We start from the raw sequence: 22850 nt of genomic DNA, 5'->3' as shown, positions 1-22850 counted from the left end.
CGACCACACCATCTGACACAGTCCCCATGCTTCTTTCCTGACTCCTCCTTTTGTTAGAGCATAAATGATACCTTGAAAGTATTGTATGAATTGCACTGATAAAAAAAAACCAAACCATGAATGCCTGCACCAAACACCTGGCTTCAGGTTTATCTCCCCCTTAGAAAGGCAGCCCCGGGAGGGGAAGGTTTATGCCCTGTTCACAGCTGGATCTCCAGAGATTCTCTGAACAACTATTTATTGCTTTCCCACTATGTAGCAAGAACTTAAAAGACAGTAAGAATATCCAGTTTTCTTCTTATCCACAGACAGGCCAAGAGTTGTGACTAAGGGTCTACCTGCTGGAGAGGGGCAGTGCTCGGCCAGGGAGGCCAGCAGAGACAGGGAGGCACAAGGCCAGTAAAATCCTACTAATGACCCTGCAACCGCCACAAAGCTGGTCAGGGCCCTTTCAGGCCTTGCCTTGGGCTCCATCCCACGTCTTCACCCTGGAGTCCTGGCCTTCTCGTCCTGCTTTTAACTTGTATGACCTATTGTTTATTCCTTATCCTTGTAAGCAGCTTTACATCCTTTCTGGAAGAGGGTGGGGTATAAACAAACAACTGCAAGATAAAATGTAGAAAGTCTGGGTGTGTCCAGTTGCCAGGAATAGAAACTTACTTCCACCAATGTCAGATCTCAGCAGGCATCCAGCCATCTGTTTGTCACGTTCTCTTGATGGCCTTTTTTGTTGTTGTTTTAGGCTTTTAAACAAGGCATACTTATTTCTCAGACTTCTGGAGGCTGAGAAACCCTAAGTTCAAGGGGCCAGCAGATTTAGTGATTTAGTGTCTGGTGAAAGCCCTCCTCCTGGTTCATAGATGGTCATTGTCCTGCTGTGTCCTCAGCTGGCCTCTTCTTAGGTGTCTTTGAGGACTTCAGCTGGGTGTACCCAGACAGCAACCCATAGTCCCCCTGGAACTGGTCTTCCCCTCGTCTTGGTAAATGAGCTGTCTAAGATGTAACCCAGGCACTATCCTCAAGAGGTTAACGCAGCGGTCAGAGCTCGAGCTCCCCACCTCAGTGATACTGGACAGATGGCGCTGGACCATCCTCTCTTGTGGGGGCTGTTCTGTGATATAAGAAATCTGGCAGCAGCCATGGTGTCCGTCCTCTAGAGGACAGGTGGACCACACCCCACCTCCCGGCCATCCCTGAGTTGTAGCAGCCACAGATGCCAGCAGATCTGACCAAATGTCCTCAGCAGCAAAATCATCCCCAGGTAAGGACACTGGTTTACAGCAAGGACTTAAAGCTCAGACCCTCAGGCCTGACTTCCCAACTCTGCTGTGGGACGTGGGGCATGTTACTTACTCTTTCTGCGCTTCAAGTTCCTCTTGTATATAAAGGGAGGAAAAGAATAGTCCCTCCTTCACAGATTAACTCAACTAATATGTGTAGAGCACTTAGAATGGTGCCTCCAAGTGTCATGGAAGCAATTGTTTCTACCTTTGAACTCACCCCACAGCCCCCAACCCAACCGATCCCCATTCCTGGGTAATTCTACTTTATAAAGATCTCTAAAATCCACTCCTCCTTCTCCAGCATCACTCTTGCCCAAGACACCCTAGGCTTCCTACAATTTATTCTCTACAGAGCAATGAATTGGATCTGTTTAAACCCTTCAGTGCTGACAACAGTCACAGAGCCCTGTTGTTTTCAGAAAGAAGCCCCTCACCAATGACCTGTACAGATTAAAGAATGACCTCTATCTCTAGATCTTGTCCCCTAACATCATCTCCCTTGTTGCCTAATCTTAGCCACAATGGTTCTTCTCTCAGTTTCTCCAAAGTGTCCTTCTCTCTCCTAATCCAAGACCCTCAGATATTCTAGGCCCTCTGCCTGCAGTCTCAGATGAAACGATCTTCAAAGCACATCTTCATGTGCTTTTTAGAAATAAAGATAGGCCACTTCCTGGGGGGAGTAGAAAGAGTTTAAGTGATTGAGCTAGGACAGGTTGCCTTTGTTCAGTGGGGCAGTTTGTGCACTGCACAAAGAGCCATGGCCATGAATAGAAACTACAATTCATTCCAAGCTCCAGTTGCCAAATCACACCCATGCAGATGCAGAACCACCTGCTCACCTAAAGAGGGTGCTTTTGGCTAATCTGTAATGAAGAGGCCATAAGGGCTAGTGACAACCCTATAGTGAGAGCATACAGTAGGTGGATAATTGTGGAGCTTCATTTAAAAATGTATACTTCCTTTCTATCATAGAGACATTAATTTGCCAAAGACCAAGAAAGAGATCAAGTATGCCAACGGACTGGCATTCCCTTTCTTTCCGTGGCTACAAGGGACAATTCTGCATCTCTGGAACTAGTTTAGAACTGAGGCTAACTTAGGAAAAGCTGTCCCTTGCTCATGCATGAAGCAATTGGACAACTTTCAAGTCTTAGAGTGATACAATTAGCACTTTCCATAATTAAATTCACAGTAAAATGCCTTCTGGGAATCCAGTATTTTTTTTTAATTATCTATTCTTATTAACCTCATTCATCTGTCTCATAAAAAAACGTAGACTAAGCCTAGTCATACAGGACACATATCCTAACAAATATAATTAAGCACTAAATATTTAGCCTTGCTGTTACAATACTTCAGAGGTGGAGGGAACCTCTGAGATCACCTAGTACAGTCACCTTAGTGCTGAGGCACCTGGGGCTCAGTAGTTAGAAGCGATGTTGCCTTGGAGCCCTCGGCTCAGAGGTGGCTTTGCAAGAGGGTACCCACGTCTCCTGCTTGCCACCTGACTACTTCCATCAACCATGGGAGAAGAAGAAAAAGAATTCCTAGTGTCTTATCCAATAGTAAGTATAACTGAAATCTGCATTTCTAACTGGGTTCCAGAATCCTGGCTGGCAACTCTGGGCTGCGTCGAATTCTCATCAGTTACAGAGACCATGGTTTCTCCGATGCCCCACGTGGAGGGTCGCACGCTCTTAGGAAACACAGAGTCTGGGTCGCAGAGGCTCAGACCCATTGTCATTCTTAGGCTGTTTAACAGGACTGAGGGGCTCTGAGACCACTGAGCCTTAGGGAAACCCCGGTCCTACAGTTTGCGATTTGCACATGATAAAATAAGAGTGAGTGCTTCCTAACAGCGGCTGACCAGAAGGTTCGAAGAATATTCCTCTCCTCCCCCAATTTGTGCATACCTGGGTTTCAATCCTGACTATACCCGCTAGGGATCATCACCCTCTGAAAGTGGTTTCACTTCTCTGAGCCATTTATGACTGTAAATGGAAACACTTAGAGTTATTTCCCAGGTGGAAGTAATTGGCAGGTATATTAATTAATTAATTGGTGTTAATTATTAACTAATTGGTAGAATTATATACATAATGTATATGCATTATGTACTTAAAAATATATATGTATCAATATACATGAGGACACCATAAATGATGCTAAGTGAGCTGATTTGGCTGGGAGGTCTCTGTAAGTCCTTTTGCTTATTATCTTGACCTTGGTGTGCAATGCCACATGCGTGGCCTTGTCTTATAATCAGCTCAGTAAATATCTGCTGAATTAATTAATTGGTGCATGATCATGTGAAGAGGTTACATCTTTTCCTCTGCAAAACTAGGCAAATCCAGTGGACTGATGGTACTGTGCCCCAAGACACGTCCACATCCTAATCCCCAGAACCTGGGAATGGGACCTTATTTGGATAAAGGGTCTTGGCTGATGTAATTAATTTAATGATGTCCAGATGAGATCTTCCCGGATTATCTGGATGGAACCTTGTTTTAATCTATTCAGGTTGCTACGGCAAAGATACCGCAGAGGCATCTGGCTGGCTCCGTCACTGGAGTGTGCAATGCTTGATCTCAGCATTGTGGGATCGAGCCCCGCGTTGGGTACAGAAACTACCCAAAAATAAAATCTTAAAACACACACACACACACACACACACACACACACACCATAGACTGGGTGGCTTATACACAACAAGCATTTGCTTCTCAAAGCTCTGGAGGCTGGGAAGTCCAAGACCAAGGTGCCGGCAGATTTGGCATCTGGTGAGAGCCCTGGTTCCTGGGCTGGTTCCTGGTTCACAGAAAGCCACCTCCTCACAGCATCCTCACATGATGGAAGGGATGAGGGATCTCTCTGGGGTCTCTTATCAGGGCCCTCATCCCCCATATGAAAGCCCCACTCTCATGACCTCCTCCCCTCCCAAAGGCCCCATCTCCTAACACTATCACACTAGGTTTTAGATGTCAACATATGACCTTTGGGGAGGCGGGGGGACAAAAACTTTTAGTCTCTACTATACTCGAATCCAGCGACAAGTGTCACTCTGAGGGACAGAAGAGAAGTCACAGAAACACAGAAGGTCATGTGAAGACGGGCACAGAGACGGGAGTGATCCGAGCCACCAGGAAGGCCTGCAGCTACCAGCAGCTACCGGAAGTGGGAAGAAGACACAAGGAAAGGTTTGCTCCTAGAGCCTCCAGAGGGAGCAAGGCCCTGCCGACAGCTAGATTTCTGGCTCCTGGCCTGCAGCTCCACGAGAGAACACATTTCTGCTGTCTTAAACCACCCAGCTTGCGGGAATCTGCTATGGCCGCTCTAAGGAAAGAACATGGAGCCGCGGGGGCAGCACTCAGGAAACCCTGGAAGAAGTCAAGTCAAGGGGTTCTCACCCACGGTGCGATCTCAGGTCCTTGGATACATCCACATTGTTTTACTCAGGTTGCATCAACCATGAGCTGGAACTCTGGTGGAGGTACATCAACCTTTTAAAAATCTTTTTTATTTTTATTTTTTATTTTTAATTTCTTTTCAGCATAATAGTATTCATTGTTTTTGCACCACAACCAGGGGGTGTTAGGGAGGGCATGTATGGCGTGGAGCACTGGGGGTACATTAACCTTTGAAGTTGCATCGTAAAAGCAGCAGAAGTCCTGAAAAACTACCCGGATGGCGTTACTTACTTTCCCTAGAAGAATACGTGCTTCCTCTTCCCTGCCCCTCCTTCCCCCCCTCCCCCGACCCTGCCAGATACCCGACAGCTAGCGCTTGTCCATAATGATTTTTTTGCAGAGAGGCAGAGATGCCCTGTAGACATCCAGGGGACGTATCAAAGAGCAGGTGGACATTCAATCTGGAGTTTAAGGGGGGATCAGCGTTGGCCCCAGGATGGCTCCAGCCTCCACCTTGCACTCCCGGGTCATGTGTCCAGCTGCTCCTTGATGTGCCCTCCACTGAACTCCTGATGGCCGCCACTGCACCGGCTACTTCACCCATCTGTGAATCTCGCTCCTTGTTCTTACCATTACTCTGCTCTCCTCCAGCCCTCTCCTGGTCTCCCACCCCTCATCTGACCGTGTTGGCACCACCTCGAAAATGTGCTGGTAATCCAGTCACTTAGCAAAATTTCCCTGGTACCAGAGGCCACCATGCTTTCTAGATGTTTTGTGGGCTATCCTGATGCAGGGCCATGCAAACCTCCTCTGTATAGTGCCAAGTTTAGTATATATGCTGCCAAAGTGAGCGCCAGATGGAACTATTTTAAGAGCTGCTTCTTCGCTGGTTATCTGCTTTAACCCCTGTCACACTACATTCTATTTTCCAACTAGTAGCCAGAGAAAGCTTTTGAAAAGCTAGACCATGGGGCGCCTGGGTGGCTTAGTGGGTTAAAGCCTCTGCCTTCTGCTCAGGTCATGATCCCGGGGTCCTGGGATAGAGCTCTGCATCAGGCTCTCTGCTCAGCGGGGAGCCTGCTTCCCTTCCTCTCTCTTTGCCTGCCTCTCTGCCCACTTGTGATCTCTGTCTGTCAAATAAATAAAATCTTTAAAAAAAATGAAAAGAAACGCTAAACCAGGTCCAGTGGCTTCCTAGCTGATTCAGAATAGAATTTAGTAGGATCCCAGATGCCTGGGTGGCTCAGTGGGTTAAGCCTCTGCCTTCGGCTCAGGTCATGATCTCAGCATCCTGGGATTGAGTCCCACACCAGGCTCTCTGCTCAGTGAGGAGCCTGCTTCCCTCTTTCTCTGCCTGCCTCTCTGCCTACTTGTGATTTCTTTCTCTGTCAAATAAATAAATAAAATCCTTTAAAAAAAAAAAGAATTTAGGATCCCTATGGTGGATAATAATGTATAAGGGACCCCATCTCATCCTGGTCACTTCTCCTCTTATTTCATCTCTTCTCACTCCCCCCACCCCATGTACACAACCAGCTGGAGCCCTGGATTCCCTGCTGTTCTTTCAAAATGCCAAGCACGCTCCTACCTCAGGGCCTTTGCATCTACCCTTCCCTCTACATGAAACACGGCTTTGCCAGGTATCTGTAGGGCCTTGTCCCTTCCATCATTCTGTCTCTAATTCAGTGTCCCTTCCCCAGGCCATCTCAGACCACCCTATAAACCAGCACCCACCCCTCACTTTCTAACCCCTCTACTCTTCCTGCCTTTTCTCTTCAAATGCCACTTCTTGTCAACAGAATGATCTTGGTCTTTGTGCTTAACTATTCCACACCACTCTGAGGGTTAGCCACAGTGTCATTAGAAATCTGTAAGTATTGTGTGGCTTTAAGATTATGGAAGGAAAAGAATAAAGAAAAAGAAAACAAAGCCGTTATTTTGGTCAAGTTCACATGTCTTGTAGACCTAGGAGTAGATGTACTTATCTGTAAAGGGAGGGGAATTCGAAACCCAACAGTGTGGCCGTCTGGGTGAAGATGTGAGTGTAAAGGACAGGAGTGAGGCCACCACCTTCTTCTGTAGGCAACTCTGAAAAAGGGCTTCAGGTGTCACAGGACACCTTCATCGCCTAGCTAAATCTGGTCATCATACTCCGTGAACCTGGAAGGGGTTGCTGTCATTGTCCCTTAAAGGAAGCATATTACTACTCTTAAGAAATGTAGAATTAATGATAAAAATATTTGAGATAACAAAATCCATAGTATTAATATTTACATTTTAAATATTTCAGTAGTAAAATGTGTATTTTATATGCTTCTTTTGTTTATAGGAATTTGATCTGTTACAGTGAACCGATCAGCCTAGTAACAGCCACTTAAAATATGTAATTGGGTAATAATTGATCTTGACTTAGGATTTTAATTTGAAATCTTAGCAAGTTTATATATAAAGTTAGAACATTAAGCTGTCTTAAGGATCACCATACTTATTAGCTCAATTTAATAGCTTTATAAAAATTATTTAAGCAACCAGGAAGATTTGTCAATAACACAAATGAGCTACTAAAAAATGAAACTGAATACACAGAATTTATAAACATAGCTTAATTCAGTTTGCAAATAAAATCAAACTTTTTCCAAATGGCCCTTAAACATGATGGCTCACGGACTTCCAACTTAAAAGTAGATAGATGAGCTGAGCTTAAACCCTTGCTTTTTTAACATGTGACTTCAATGAATTGTCTATTTCTAAAGCTGAGATACACTTCAGAATAGTCTTCTCTGGACCCTCAAACCATCAAGCCCTTCAGATGTTATTGATCTCATGTATACCCCATTAAGATATACGTTCCAGAAAAATGGTATTGTGATGTCACACACCCCCTTCACCCGCCCCCCCCCTCAGCTGCCACTGTGTTCTCCGGTCTCTGGGCCACGTGTAGCACACAGCAAAAGCTCAGGAAATGCTGAGTGGAGGTGAATACTTTTTCCCTGAGGTCCTGTATGATTCCTGAGCTCTTATTAGGACATCCTGAGAGACTGTGGAACACGACCAACACGCTGAACAAAGTCCGATGGAAGAGTCCAGGGACAGTCCTGACCCCTGATTTTCTGGGCCTTCTGCTCTTGCAGGACATCTAAAGTTTTAGACATACCCCCCCCCCCAAATCTCCCACTGTACTCAAAGCCATGCTCACATGCCCTTCCAGTGAAGGAAGCAATGATAAAAGCGCGGACAAAGAGCACATTTGTAAAGCACCGCGCGTGCACCCCACGCGCACCCCGTTGCAAAGGTTCCCAGCGCGGGCTTGGCACTGGGGCTGCACGGGATCAAATCCGAATTCCACAGCGTGGTGCTCGATGACTTCAACCCACGGTTAAGAAATATTGCGAAACCTTCATGCTTTCCAAATAAACGCCGGCCTCCTTCTGCTTACCGGGCAACATGAAAGGAAAAGCTCAACCCAAGCCACGAGCGAAAACATTTAAAACTGTTTGCCTAAGATAGGTCAAGAGATAGCGGCAAATGTAAAGTCTTACCAGGACACGCAGGCCTGGAGGGGAAGAGTTTCAACGTGGTTTACATTTCACCTTCAATATTTATAAACAGAAGGAGACCCAAGGAAAGGAGCCCTGGGAGATAAGCCGTTAGGTAAATAGTTCAGGAGGCACCCCAAGCTGCTTCCTGGGGATGGGTCATTCAGGCTTCACACTGGCAATGATTGGGTGAAGCTGGAGACTAGGGTGGGGAGGACGAACAGCTGGGGGTTTCTCAGATTTGAAAACACGGCCACCACCTGGGCATCGGGTTCAGCAGATCTGCGCTGGGGCCCAAGATTCTGCATTAAAAAGAAAAAAAAAAAGATTTTATTTGAGACAGAGAGAGCAGAGGGAGAGAGAGCATGAGCATGGAGCATGGCGGGGAGGGACAGTGGGGGGAGAGGTAGAGGGAAAGGGAGAAGCAGGACCCCGGCAGGGAGTCCCCCGTGGGACGCTGGGATCATGACCTGAGTGGAAGGCCGACCTGTAACCTACTGAACCACCCAGGCACCTGATAAGATTGTGCATTTTTAACAGGGTTGCAGATATCGCCAAAACTTCCGGTCTATGTGACACACTTTGAATAGCAGTGGTCTGGTAGGAAAGCATCATACGCCCCTCCAAAGGCATTAATTAGTCCACCAAAACAAAACAAAAACCCAAACCCCAGAAGCACAAACAGGGATGAGTGCTATTTTTATTCTCCGCAGATAGGTGTCTTAGGGGCTGTATCTTAATAGAAACCTCCCTGGTAAGATTCATTTATTTGCTCAACAAATATTGATTGAGCATGGAAGAGGTGCTCGGCACTGTTCCAGGTTTTGGGGTGCAGTGGTAAGTAGCCATGACAAGGTCCCTGACCATGAGCTGTTGATATTCTAGTACGGGAAGTCAAATGAGAAACTCAGAAACATGTAAGGAAAGACACAAGCAAAAAAGGATGAAATTGTTTCTGTATGTGATAAATGGCGAAAGCAAATAAAACAGGGTTATGAATCAGAGAGTGGTTTGGGAAGGAGGGCTGTTGGGAAGGGAGGAGAAGCAAGCAGCCATGCAAAGCTCTAGGGAGAGAGTGTCCCAAGCAGATGGTGCAAAGGTCCTAAGCTGAGAAAGATCTTGAGATAGAGCGACAAACAGGGAAAGAATGAGCCCAGAGCCAGATAATGGTAGGGAGCTGGGATTTATCTGAAGTGGAATGGGCTGCCCTTCCAAGGTTTCTAAGCAGAGAAGTAACATAAACATTTTAAAAAGCACCACTCGGATTAATCTTAAAATCACTAGCAGTGGCACAACCAGACATTATGTGCCTCCCAGTGAAATAGAAATTGGATGACACGGTGTCACTGATGAAATAGTTTGCTGAATATACTTCCTTAAATCTCGTTTATAGGAACACAGACATATAGATGATAGGAGAAGAAGTTCAAGGATATCACGAGGAAGCGCTCAGATAAATCCAGAATATGAAACCACTGGCCTCTTTTCTTTTCAACAAATCAACGGAGAAAAATGAAAGAAAAAAAAAAATCAGTGGCATAAAAAAGGGGAGGAGGGTGTTAGAGACCGAAAGAGAGTTAAAAGATATCACAATCAAATTTATGCAATGCATGAATCTTAGTTGACCATGGTTCCCATAAACTATCCATAAAAGACAAGGCAGGGACAAGTGGAAATAGTTAAGATAGAAGCAGGAATTTCAGTGACATAAGGAATTATTTTCAGTATTTTAGATGTCATAAGGCATTGTGGTTGAGGAGGAAAATGTTTTTTAGAGATGATATTGAAGAACTTAGGAGTAAAAAGCTCAGGGTGTTTGAAATTAGCTAATGACTTCCTTCTTGTGCCTAGGAAACAACAAAAGGATAGGATGCCATCTCCGAGGTTAGGTTATGAAAGACTGACACTCCTTGCTGGCGCACACTTTCTGGCTTTTTCTGCTTGCTCACTCTGATCAGAGATCCACTCTGGATCTGGAGAGAGATCCACTGGGCAAGAACTGAGAGCAGTCTGCTGCCAAAAGCCTGCAGAAAACAGAATCCTGACAACAACCACGGGCACGAGCTTGGAAGCAGATGCCCCCCTAGTCAGCTTAGAACGGACTACAGCCCCTGCCAATGTCTTGAGTGGAGCCTATAGGAGACCCTGAAGGGATCTCAGACCCAGCTAAGTCAGACCTGGGTCTCTGATCCGCAGACCCTACCATGAGATGACAAATGTGTATTGTTTCACGCTGCTGAGCTTTGGGTGGTGTGTTATGCCACAATGGCAGGAGAAAGATGCCGTTATTGCTCTGATTTACAAACGAGGAAACTGAGTTTTAGAGAAGTAAGCAACCTGTCCAGATTTTAGAAACTGCCCTCTTCACCACCACACGCTCGCCAGGACTGTTCTGACGCTCTTCCTTCGTGACCATGCCAACGCGGGCACTTTGGTCTTTGGGGACTGCAAAGCCAACTCCATGTCTTAGGTGCTGGCGATGATTAGAATGCTTTTTCATTACCAAGGAAACCTTTTATTCCGAAGGAAAATGGAGCCTTAAATGATTTAGTGCACACAAGGAGGCAGAAATGGAAATTGCTGCTGAAAACCAGCTCCTCTGTGAGCAGAGGACGGAGCCCGGAACAGAAGCGCGGCCTTCCAGAATTGCTCACATCCTCTACCACTTAAGTGTGTGGGGAAGCTGACAATGGCTTCCTGATGTGGAAATCACTCTGAAACGTGTAGGCTGGTAGTTAAAGCCATTAGTCCCACTTGGGTTTCAAGGACAACTACAAAGAAAATATTTTGTAAATGGCCAAAGAAACAAGGATTTGCCGACCCCTGGGTTAGCCCAAACGGGCCCAGCAATTGCTTTGAACACTTCATTACCTAAGTAGACTAATACCTGGGCAGAGATGGAAAATAAATCCCACTTCAGACAACACAGGGCCTCTTAAAAGCCACAGGTGTCTGCACCGGACAGCTGCTGAGTGAAGAGCTTGGCTCTTTCCTCGGACAAAGAGTTTGTTGTTGTTGTTGTTGTTGTTTTTTCAGGCCCAGGGAGGAGGGAATGCAAATGAGTCCAGCACCCCTGGCCCAACCTTTCCTCATTGGAACATGGTGACCAGCTGCTCGGGCAGAAAGCCCGGAAGGACGCTGAGGCAGGCATTTCCAAATGTGGCTCAGTCAGAGTAAAAGGTGAGCCCCACAGAGACATGGAATAGGAAGAAAGTCGAACTCATAAACTGGAAACTGCCTTATCTTGACCTCGCAGGGGCCTGTGGTTCTTAACCCGTGGTGGTATCTGGTCCGGAACATGCAGCCGTCACAGGAAGCATTCCAGGTGGGACCGCTTTCATTCTTCGCCTGCCTGCTCACGTGCAGCAAGGTTCTAGACGCCCTCTTCCTTCTGTGAGGAAGCTCACTTGTGTGGAAAGTCAGTGCATCAGGCGTGAGGAGATGTTGGCCCTGGGTCCTGCCTCCCCTGAGTGGTTAAGACCCAGGGTTTGCGAATAAGGCTGTCATACTCAACCTTCAATCTCCTCAGATTTAAAATGGGAATCAACAGACGGTTCCCCCAGAAAGCTGTCGTGAGGGATCCATGAAAGGACATGTGCAAAGCCTTCAGCGGCTCGGGGTGAATGACGGGCTCTAGAGTTGTGCAAAGGGGTATCTCTGGCCTGTCATATGGTCTCTTGGTTGGTGTTCTCCAGGAATACAACCAAGAGGAGCCAGCTATCAGATATGGATGCAGAGTATATAAAGTTACATAATACATACTATTATACTACCTATCTCGAGAGAGACTTATTCTTATGGCTTATGCGATTATGTAGGCTAACCAGTCCAAAATTTGCAGAGCAGGCTGGCAAGCTGGAGACCCAGGGAAGAGCTGATGTTGGACAGCCGTCTACAGGCAGACGTCCTTCATCCTCAGCGAACCTCAGGCTTTTTCTCTCAAGGCTTTGCACTGATCCGATGAAGCTTCCCACAGCATGGGGGATAATCCGCTTTACTCAGAGTCTACTGATTTAAGTGTTAATCGCATCCCCCCCCACCAAAAAAAACCAAACAAAAAAACCCCGCAGAACAACATCTCAACTGGTGTTTGACCAAAAACAGGGTACCATGCGTTAGCCAAGTGGATGCAAACTTTAACCATCACACATAGTGAATGGGCAATAAACACAGGTTCTGTAATTCTTTTGAGATAGCTACTGTGATTACTGTCAGTCTATATAATCTTTCAGGCTCCTTCTAGTCTTGACATCAACCTCTGGTTCACAGCTTTCATTCACATGTTGGAGGAGGAAACAAAGAACTGTAGCATTTTGGGTGCAAATGGCATCCCAGGACGGACACACACGAAAACCTGGTTTTCTCAACTCAAGGACAAGAAGTGGAGGTAAATGCTGGGTCAGCCCCGTCATACTCTCCCTTCCCATATGAAAGCATAGATTATACGTAGCAGGTACGGATGTTCTACATGTATGTTCTAATAGATAAGATACTGAGTACTTAACTACATGCCAGGCAATGTTCGAAATACTTTGAATGTACCAGCACAGAATCCTCACAGCAACCCAATAACATGGGAGCCTCATGTCACGGAAGAAGGGGCTGTGCACCAAGGAATGTAGGTGGCCTCTAGAAGCTGGAAAAGCAAGGAAATTGATTCTCTCATAGAACCTCCAGAAGGAACACAGCCCTACTGACCCGCTGAAGAAGGAGGAGGGCCAGGGAGTGTAGGCATCATGTCCACGGCTTGCTCTAGAGCTCGTGGGTGCTGGCCATAGACTCACAACAGGCAAAGGTAAGTGCTGGGGGAGGGGGTGGGTGCAGGCCCTGTCACTAGTGTCTGGAGATGCTCATGCTGTGTGGGAAGAAGGGAACTCCATCGGTCTCCTTCACGTGCAGACGGATCACTTGGGGAATCTGTTAAAAAGGCAGATTCTTGGGCCCTGCCTCTAGAGATACTGATTAAGCTTGGGGGCTGCTCCCAGGGACCACATGCCCTAAGGTCTCCTTACCTGGCCCTGGAGAAGTTGGGGCCCAGGAGGCTCCCACATGTACACCTATTCTGCGGTATCATGAGGCTGAGCTTTAAGCACTGAGGAAGCATCTTGGTTTATCAAGAAGGATGATAAAGGGATGGATGGATGCCAAGTATTCCTCAGAATCTTTCTGTACATATAATGGTTCATGTCCTACAAGGCTGTCATAAGAGGGGCCCTAGCATCGTTCTTCAGGGCAGGTCAGAGATGTCCGAGTACAAGAAAGCTCCAGAATACAGCACACCATCTCTTCAGTATCTTCAGAATTCTATGTCCTAGGAAGTACATGTGAAAACACAGAACTCTTGTCAAGTTCAAAAGTCTTTGGGCAAAGACAGGAAGCTATTCATGTACAAGAGCTGTATGCAAAATCAAATCAAGCAGTGTGTTGCCAACCTTGAAGTATGGTCAGAGAAATGAGGCACGGGGCAGAATTCAAGGAACAAGGGCTATGGGGACACTCCTGTCTTAAAATTAAGGGTCATTGACATAAAGGCCAATGTGGCCCATTTGGGATTTGGACAATCAATCCAGTTAGCATCTGGCCTGTATCTCTTAATGCATGTGCACAGAAGGTATAGTAAGTGGATTCATGACCTCTGAAGCTGTGTCCCAATCTCCAAACATATCACAGGGGCTTATCTTACATATCACAGAGACTTTGTAGGTATGATTAAGGATCTCAAGATAAGGAGAATACCTTTGCTTATCTGATGGGCCCAGTGAAATCAAGAGAAGCAAGTGAAAGTGTTATGCTGATGGAAGCAGAGATTGGATAGGGAGAGCAAAATCTGAAAATGAAACTTTTCTTTCTTCTTCTTTTTTTTTTTAGAAGATCTATTTATCTAAAAGAGTGCAAGTGCATGAGCAGGGGTGGGCAGGAAGGAGGGGCAGAGGGAGAAAGGGAGAGAATCTCAAGCAGATCCCCTGCAGAGCACGTAGCCTTGCGCAGGGCCATCCTGTGATCCTGAGACCATGACCTGAGTCAAAACCAAGAGCCAGATGCTTAACTGACTGAGCTACCCAGTCGCCCCAGAAAGTGCTGCTTTTCAATGCTACTGCCGCTGGCTTCAAAGATGGAGGAGGGGCTGCGCACCAGGGAATGTCGGTGGCCTCTAGAAGCTGGAAAAGCAAGGAAACCGAGTCTCCAGTAGACCCTCCAGAAGGAACACAGCCCTAATGACCTCTAGATTTCAGACCTCTAGAAATAGGAGATGATAAATTTATAGTTTGAAACCTGACCTGGGGAAATGCATTACATTTTAGGACATAAATACCAAAGGTTTCAGACCTCTATATTTCAGACCTCTAGAACTAGGAGATGATAAATTTATAGTTTGAAACCTGACCTGGGGAAATGCATTACATTTTAGGACATAAATACCAAAGGTTTCCCAAGTTGCAATGAGAAGAACCACCTGGTTTTTTCCTGCTCCTGATCTCATGCCCAGTGGGGGTCCGGGTCTCTCTAATGGTTGTAGAATGCACAAAAGAACATAAAACGTTTATGCATCCTAATGGTAGAACATAAGATATAAAAGTGCTTAAGAGAATCAGAACCAGGGACGCCTGGGTGGCTCAGTTGGTTGGACGACTGTCTTCGGCTCAGGTCCTGATCCCGGAGTCCTGGGATCGAGTCCCGCATCGGGCTCCCAGCTCCACGGGGAGTCTGCTTCTCCCTCTGACCTTCTCCCAGCTCATGCTCTCTCTCACTGTCTCTCTCTCTCAAATAAATAAATAAAATCTTAAAAAAAAAAAAAAGAGAGAATCAGAACCATTGTATTAAGTTTTTACTGTTAGGAACATGTAAAAATTTGATAGCTTATATAATTGCCATGACTTTAGACATTTGAACTGTAAGCACGGTAGCTTATAATGCCAATTTACAATGTGTCATTGAGTACTCGATTTAAATTTGTAATTTTAAGTTGAAGCCATGTTAGATTAATTTTCCATGATGGGATCTTTAAAAGAACTTCAAGGCCACTGATTTATGTAATATTTATATTACATGTTTGCATTTATAAAAATTTAAGTATGCAGAAAGACTTGCTTAAGTCAGATAACTGAAGGACTTAAGACAGAAATACATTGCATGAGATGCATAAATACTACATAAAATATTTGATGTTTTTTAACTGACAATGAAGAAGATGAAGCCAACATTATGTTTTTTTTTTTTTTTTAAAGTAATAGCTAAAAACTAGACTGATAAATAATGGAATTTCTCAGCTGTCTCCAAAGATTAAGAAATAGGTTTTTGGACTTGTAAATGTAATAAATTGAATATTGGTTGTCTTTGCAGCACACAAACACCGTCCTGGGCCATCTTGGGACGTTCATACCAACAGCCTGTAAGGCACTGGATCCTAAGTCCTAAGTGTCACAATACCAGTCACGCAGTAACTGGTACAATTTCCACGCAAAGTTACATTTTATCCTCTTCCCCCGTTATAACCAGATGCCCCACTTCTCCGTACTTGGAATATTTGTAATTTTAAGTTGAAGCCATGTTAGATTAATTTTCCATGATGGGATCTTTAAAAGAACTTCAAGGCCACTGATTTATGTAATATTTATATTACAAGTTTGCATTTATAAAAATTTGTCCTGATAAAATATCATTGTGACTAATGATGTTGTAAACTGAGCTGCGCCATCTTCTGAACACAAAACATGTGCTTAAGGCTATAGCAAAAAGTTCTTCAAATTTCTTAGGAAAAAACATCAACATTTGCTATTTTTAAAAGGGAGTCTCCAGGGAAAAACCTAAATTTATGATCTGGGTTATTTTTAATTTTGAGGTACATATTTGAGGAGAGTAGTCAAATCTTTGCAGGGCTTAGGGGCTCTGAAGGTCTTTGGCCCATCTTGCAGAATCACCTCTAAAATAAGCCGAAAACATTGCACACGCACTAACAGGGCAACGACCTAGATTGGAGACCAAAAGCCAGCACAGGACCGCTCCTGCCACCTGCTGGTAACAGGTGGAATTTCCCCGCACCCAGGGTGGTTGGTGGCAGGCTTTTATGGGGACCCTCGCAGGTTGGTTTGTAACTGCATAAAGAATTTCTGACCATTTTATTTAAAACAGCAGCACACTTGCCCCGGGATACAGGGCTCGCTCTGTTCCTCTTCTCCCTTTATTTCTTCCTCTGGTACTTCTCCCCATTCCACAGTGGGTTTTGTTTGCTATTTGTTACTAGCATATCAGAAGAGAAAGAAACGTAGAACCCGGAAGGCAAAGGGAACGACAGCGTGTGTGAAAGCTCTGGCTATGAGAGCTCTTGATGCTGATGGAATGACACATTGGGCCACGGTCATACCTGGGAGCCATGGTGGCCAACGGAGTCGGATTTACTATTGGGAAACCATTGTGGAGTGGTTTTGTTGGGTCTTTGCTTCTTGTCCATCTGTCACCACTACAATGTAAGCTCCAAAGGGCACAGATTTTTATAGGTTTTGTGCACTGCTGCTGGCAGAAGCTGCTAATTTGCCCATCAGCCATCCTTCCCTTCATCTTATTTTAATAGAAACCTCGCCTGCCCATAGCCTTTGCTGGTACGTGGTAGCCTGCTGGGGAACATTTCCGCTCGATGAGGACATGCATCGAAGCAAATGCCAAGAAGTGGGGAATAAAAGTCATTCTTTAACTTCCAGATCTTGCCTGATGACCTTAAGATGATTGCTCCCTTCCTTCAGGTTAAACACAAATATGATGGGGATGAGCCACGTAAGGACGACACCTTTGAGAATGGCTAAGCCACAAAACTGAAGGAGCCCGAGTTCTCTGATGACATACAGAATCAAGTCACCAATCGGATAGGACCTGTGCATGGTGAGGAGAGAGAAATAAATATCCATTTTATTTTGGGATTTCTTCCTTATAAAGCCTCTGTTATGAACTGAATTGTGCCTCCCCAAAAGTCATATGTTAAAGCCTTAACCCCTAATGTGGCCACGTTTGGAGATATGGGGTGTAATCAAAATTAAATGAAGTCATAAGAGTGGGGCCCTATCCAACAGGACTGGTGTCCTCATAAGGAGAAACAGAGACACCAAAGACCTCTTTCTCTCTCCGTGCTCACACTGAGGTTAGGCCCTGTGAGGGCTCGGTGAGAAGAGGCACGTCCAGGCATGTTTAGGAGCCAGGAAGGGGCCCTCATCACAAACCAACCCAGGTGGCACCTTGATCTTGAACTTCTAGCCTCTGGAATTGTGAGAATAGATTCCCATTGTAAGCCACGCGCTCCATGTATTTTGCTACGGGAGCCCTAGTGGACGAATACAGCCCCTACCTAGCCTGTACCCTTAACGAATACACTGCTGCATCCCTGGTGCCTAGCTTAGGCCTGGAAATAAGTAGATGCTCGTTAAGTATTATTTGGGTAAATTAATGAATGAAAAGAATAGAAAGACAGTATTTAATCTGTACACTGCTATAAAAATGTTAAAAATCCACAGACTCTTAAAGACAGTATCTGTCCATTCTGCCACCTACACATTCATCTTTGTGTCACCCTGGCTGTATTTGTAGGCAAATGACCTTCCTTCTTGCAGTTCACCCTCCGTCTATCCACTGTCAGCATCTGTTCATTTTCCCACCTCCTTCACTCTATAATTTTCCACCATGACAATAGTCACCACCCTTGCCCAGATCCTATTATCTCTCATTTACTTTGTGCTAATTGCGTCCAAACCACTCCCTCTCCTCTCTGTACTTGAACCTGTCACAGAGACTTCTAGTTGTCTCTCTTAAATTCATTTTGCCTGCTTTCATAGGAACAGATCCCTCGTTTTATTCAGATTGGCAATGTACTCTGTGAAACAACCTGGTTTCTCTACTGCTCCTGCCAGCTAGAAGCTCTAAGTGGAATTTGTTAAACGAGGCTTCTGGAAAACCTTTTTAAAAGCAAGACAGCTGGGGCAAGGCCACTTTTCCTCCACTCTTTTCTTCCCGTCTGGAATTTGGGAGTGATTGCTGGAGCCTTAGCAGCCATATTGAACTATGGAGGATTGAGGAGACAAGATAGAGAAAGAAACTGCACCTGAGGATTCTGTGGAGCTGCCATCCAGGCCTGGATTGCCTATCTCCAGGGTTATTTTACATAATAGTAAAACACTGTTGTGTTGAAAAGTGAACACACTTTTTAATGTATAAGACATTGCAGTCAGGTCTCCGAAATTAGCAGTTGAACGTTAATTCCTAACTGAAACCATTCATGTCTTCACTGTTGGCCATCAGTTTAAATTTGCCGATGCACAGTTTGAAGGCAGCTATTTTAACACCATTGATGCAGGATGCAGGGCTGAAAAGGTCTTCAGAAAACAATCTCACAAGGTAAGTAGGAGGACTATCAATAGCCTCATTTTATGAAGTAAAGAAACTAAAGCTTAGAATCAGTTAGTAGATATCAGAAGAAAGACTAGAACCCAGGTCTCAGATAATGCTGAGGGTCGATAAGGGGTGGCATCATGGTGTTAGCTATAGGATTTGAATTTGCCCACACATGCAAACACACACACACACACACACACACACACACACACACACAGTTGGAATCTAGAGTAGATACACTCTGCTGTTGCCTGTCTTTATACTATCTATCCTTCTTTGTTAACAAAACCCTTTCCTCTGGGAACTTTCCTCCAGCCGAAGCTGTCAATCACCTGACTCTAGGTGGTACATGACATCGGTCCCCTCAACAACATGACTGGCCCAAAAGTGGACCTGTAACCCAATTAGAGCCAAACACGGGTGTTTGGGGACTGCCACTTACTCACTGTACATGAACTTCTGCTTGGTGGTTATGAGGAAGAGCTAAAAATTTAGAGGAGGGGCTGGCATATGGTGGATGCCAACTTACTATTTGCTGTTTATCTGACAACTTTGGAAAGCTCTTATTTCCCTGGATACCATTAAGTCCGGAGAGTAGAAACTCCTGCCATATAAAATTAACAATGAAGCCCCCAAGCCCACTTAAATCTCCTGTTTTATTTGTTCATCTGTTCCCCATCATACAGACAAGAGAGTAATATCTCTCTCAGAACCACTTCAGCTGATTTGAATAGTGAAAAAGCAGACCTTGGGGACAGTCCCCGTCCCTTATATATCTCTGGAGTGACAACTGTAATCGATGGGATTACAAAAATATGTCTTGCTTCTCAATCCAACAATCTTAAAAAGTTGGACATATTTTCAATCCAACTTGAATCAAGAGTCCAGAAACCATGTAAAATACAAATGTTTGGATGTGCTCATGGTATTTATTCATAGTATATTTTCACAATGTATTAATAAACGAGAATAACACATTCATACACTGAGTATAGCCTCTTCTGGAGCACTCTGGAGTTTGTTTGGGGTTGGAGGTTACTGCCAGGTTTTTTTCCCAATCTCTTTGGGTTGCGGAGGTGGGCTGGATTTCTCAAATCGAGCACCTGGCGTGGGCCACTGGCAGTGGCTTCCCTTCAATCAGGTCAGAAGGTCAGAAAGATGACTTCAACTTCCATTTTGGAAATAAGTTACAAGCAGTTGGTTAATGGACAATCAGAAAGATTCAGGTGTCTCGTACTCCACGGTTTATGTCTTCTCACAAATGCTGATTGCGGTAGCAGCCATGGACACTGGCGGGGTCCTAGGCTCACGTTCTGAAGAGAAGTCATGTCACCAGCCAATGTGTTTATCCTGTGACATGCTGGTGACAAGACAATTGTGATGACTAAAAACTGGTCCTGAACTTCTCCAGGTGTGCTGGGGGTCCTGAAGGTCATCCCATGCTGAGCACCCTCTGTCTTGCAACCAGTAAACATGGACATCACTTTAGAACATCTTGGCAAAATATTGAGAGAGTCCCACTTTCTTAGTATCATTCTGTAATGAAGCTGCTTTGGAGTAGCCTCCATTTAACTTCGGAGAGATCAAGGCGCCAAGAACTGAAGCAAAGTATTAATAACAATAACAAAATAAAGAACAGAGTCTACCTCTCTTCCAAAACAGGCATATCCAAACATAGGGATAAACAAGCTGGTCTTACTTTTCCAAGTGATTCGTCCATTATAAACTGTCCTTCCATTTCTCCCTTTTATTAAAAATGTTTACATTTCTGAGTCTGATATCACTTAAGTATATACAATATATAGCACCAAGGCAGCAATTTTTTTTCCCAGAGATCACATGAAACTGAATAGACAATTAACATCACTAATAGCTGCAATGATCTGTGACATTACTACATTACTAATTGGCGGATACTTTCCTAGGAATGCCAAAATACACTCATATGACCCTTGTAGCACCTTGATGGCAGCTAGGTTGTTTTAAAAAACAAAAACGAAGTACAATTTTAAAAGTAACAGCAGAATATTTACAGATAGAAAGTAAACAATAATGTACCGTGATAATGAAGGATCACTTCTGTCATAGTACTACATATAATGTAGAGTACGTAAAATGCAGTGATCTGACTGCAAGGGACAAATTATGCAAAAGGCAGTCGTAATAGAATCATTTTACGTACAAAAATATTACATCACAATAAATAATTTCAAACATAAATATTAAACTTTACATCATTAGGATATTCCACATACACACACACACATATACGTGTATATGTGTGTGTGTGTCTATGTATATATGTGCATATGTACACACACACCCACTCATACAAGTCCTCACACACACACGCACGCACACAAATTTCAGGTGGAGGTATTGCATTACTATCCTTCATCCATCCCATAATGACTTCCTCTTCAGAGCACCTGAAAATGAACAAGTCACACAAGAAATGTAAACCATCTGTCTCAAATGTCATACAGCAGGCAAGATCACTTTTTACATACAGGACCTTAAAAACGATGCTACTTTGTCTAGATTTTAAAAGTGATGTATGTTTGCTATAAGAAACATGAACATTTCTGGGGAGCATAAAAAGAATAAAATAATAAACTAATAGCCTGAAATCTCTCCCGTGAGATACTGCTCTTCAAATATTGGTCCATTTCCTTCCAGTTTTTTTCTAGACACAACATGTAAATATCATGTATATACAATTCACTCAAATTTTACTGCCTATAAACACATACAAAACTATTTTACTAGATATAAAATATGTAAAATACATATAAAATGAGGATCTCTAGTGGATTCCCACTAACTTGGCCTGCCTCCATACCATCTCCTTTTTTCTGATAACAAATTCCTTCTTCTTCCTCTTCTTTTCTTTTTTTTTTTAAATGACTTTCAATTTTTTTTTTAAAGATTTTATTTATTTATCAGAGAGAGAGAGGGAGAGAGAGAGCGAGCACAGGCAGACAGAATGGCAGGCAGAGGCAGAAGCAGGCTCCCTGCCGAGCAAGGAGCCTGATGTGGGACTTGATCCCAGAACGCTGGGATCATGACCTGAGCCGAAGGCAGCTGCCCAACCAACTGAGCCACCCAGGCATCCCTCTTCTTCCTCTTCTAAACGAAGCTGCAGATCACCCAACTCCAGCTGGGTATATGATCTCAGTCTCCTGGACCTTGTAATTGGTTCAGAAGTGCCCATGCAACCAAGGAGAGCCTGAGTTCTTGTGCAGAATGCACGCTGGAGGTGGGCATTTATCTGGGGCTCTGAACAGCAAAGATGATGTAAGCCTAGAGCTGCCAGAGACCAGGGAGTGGGGGAGATGTTCTGTCTGAGAATGAAACAAGCCTTGCTGACTTATGGGAGAATGAAAGGGTCTTGATCCTGTTTGAGCCTCTGGATCCAGCTATGCCTGAAGCTAGCCCACTGCTTGGATTTCTCAGTTATTTAAGGCAGTACATCTCCTTTTTTCCCCCTGTTGCCTCAACAGAAACAATCCTAATGGAAGATCATCATTTTGAATATGAATGTTTAATGAAACAGTGAAATACTGATACATAAATGTCAAGTAGGTACTCCTACGTCAGGATCTTAAAGAGTCCTACAGGACAATGAGCTGCCCAAAGCTTGAAATAAGTTGCAGAAGTCTCCTGGGATTGACTGAACTCATCCACTGTAGCTGAAGGCACAGCGATGAGACAACGAGGGACCAATCCAGGCCTCTGCCCAGCAGAGGGAGCACGTGTCAGCATAAAGAGGTTAGGCCAGGCACTGTCAGACCTTATCATGCATGACTCTCTTGTGCATTTGTTAAAATACAGATTCTGATTTTGCAGGTCTAGGGTAAGGCATGAGAGTTTTATTCCAAAAATGCAAATCTAGCGTGATGCTGATCATGCTAGTCCTCAGAGGACACTGTGAGTCACATGTGTGTTGAATAGCACATTAAGCAAGAGCCCTGGCTTTGGGGTAGAGCACTACCCCAAGTGGGTTCTGCCAAAGGAATCGACTAGGCAAGCACTTGCCTCTGTGGGTCTCAGCCTCTATCTGTAAAATGAGGATAAAGCCCCATCCTGTGGCTTTATTGTGAGGATTCAGGGAAATAATGCTTGCAGGGTGCGCGGCTCAGTACCTGACACATAGTCAGGGCTCACCGATGCCATTAATATCACTCTTGCAATACTCTCGGGCAGCATCTCCAACATGAATCCATAGGTCACCTGAATCAAAACTCCCT

The 22850-nt window shown here is 44.6% G+C and overlaps 1 protein-coding gene across 3 annotated transcripts in view; it reads right to left on the bottom strand.

Annotated features, from left to right (window-relative positions):
* Positions 1-19509: 19509 nt before the first annotated feature.
* The window catches only part of ADAMTS9 (ADAM metallopeptidase with thrombospondin type 1 motif 9), a 163955-nt gene continuing 160614 nt past the window's right edge, over positions 19510-22850 (bottom strand). For all 3 annotated transcript variants that reach the window (XM_013053585.2, XM_013053584.2, XM_004738308.3), the window contains one exon: positions 19510-21029. The gene's annotated coding sequence lies outside the window, so the exon portion shown is untranslated. The remainder of the gene's footprint in view (positions 21030-22850) is intronic.

Source organism: Mustela putorius, unplaced genomic scaffold, assembly GCF_011764305.1.
Source record: "Mustela putorius furo isolate JIRA1106 unplaced genomic scaffold, ASM1176430v1.1 tig00000095_pilon_pilon_pilon, whole genome shotgun sequence".
In the NCBI taxonomy this organism is placed as follows: domain Eukaryota; kingdom Metazoa; phylum Chordata; class Mammalia; order Carnivora; family Mustelidae; genus Mustela; species Mustela putorius.
This window is presented reverse-complemented; position numbering and strand designations above follow the sequence as displayed.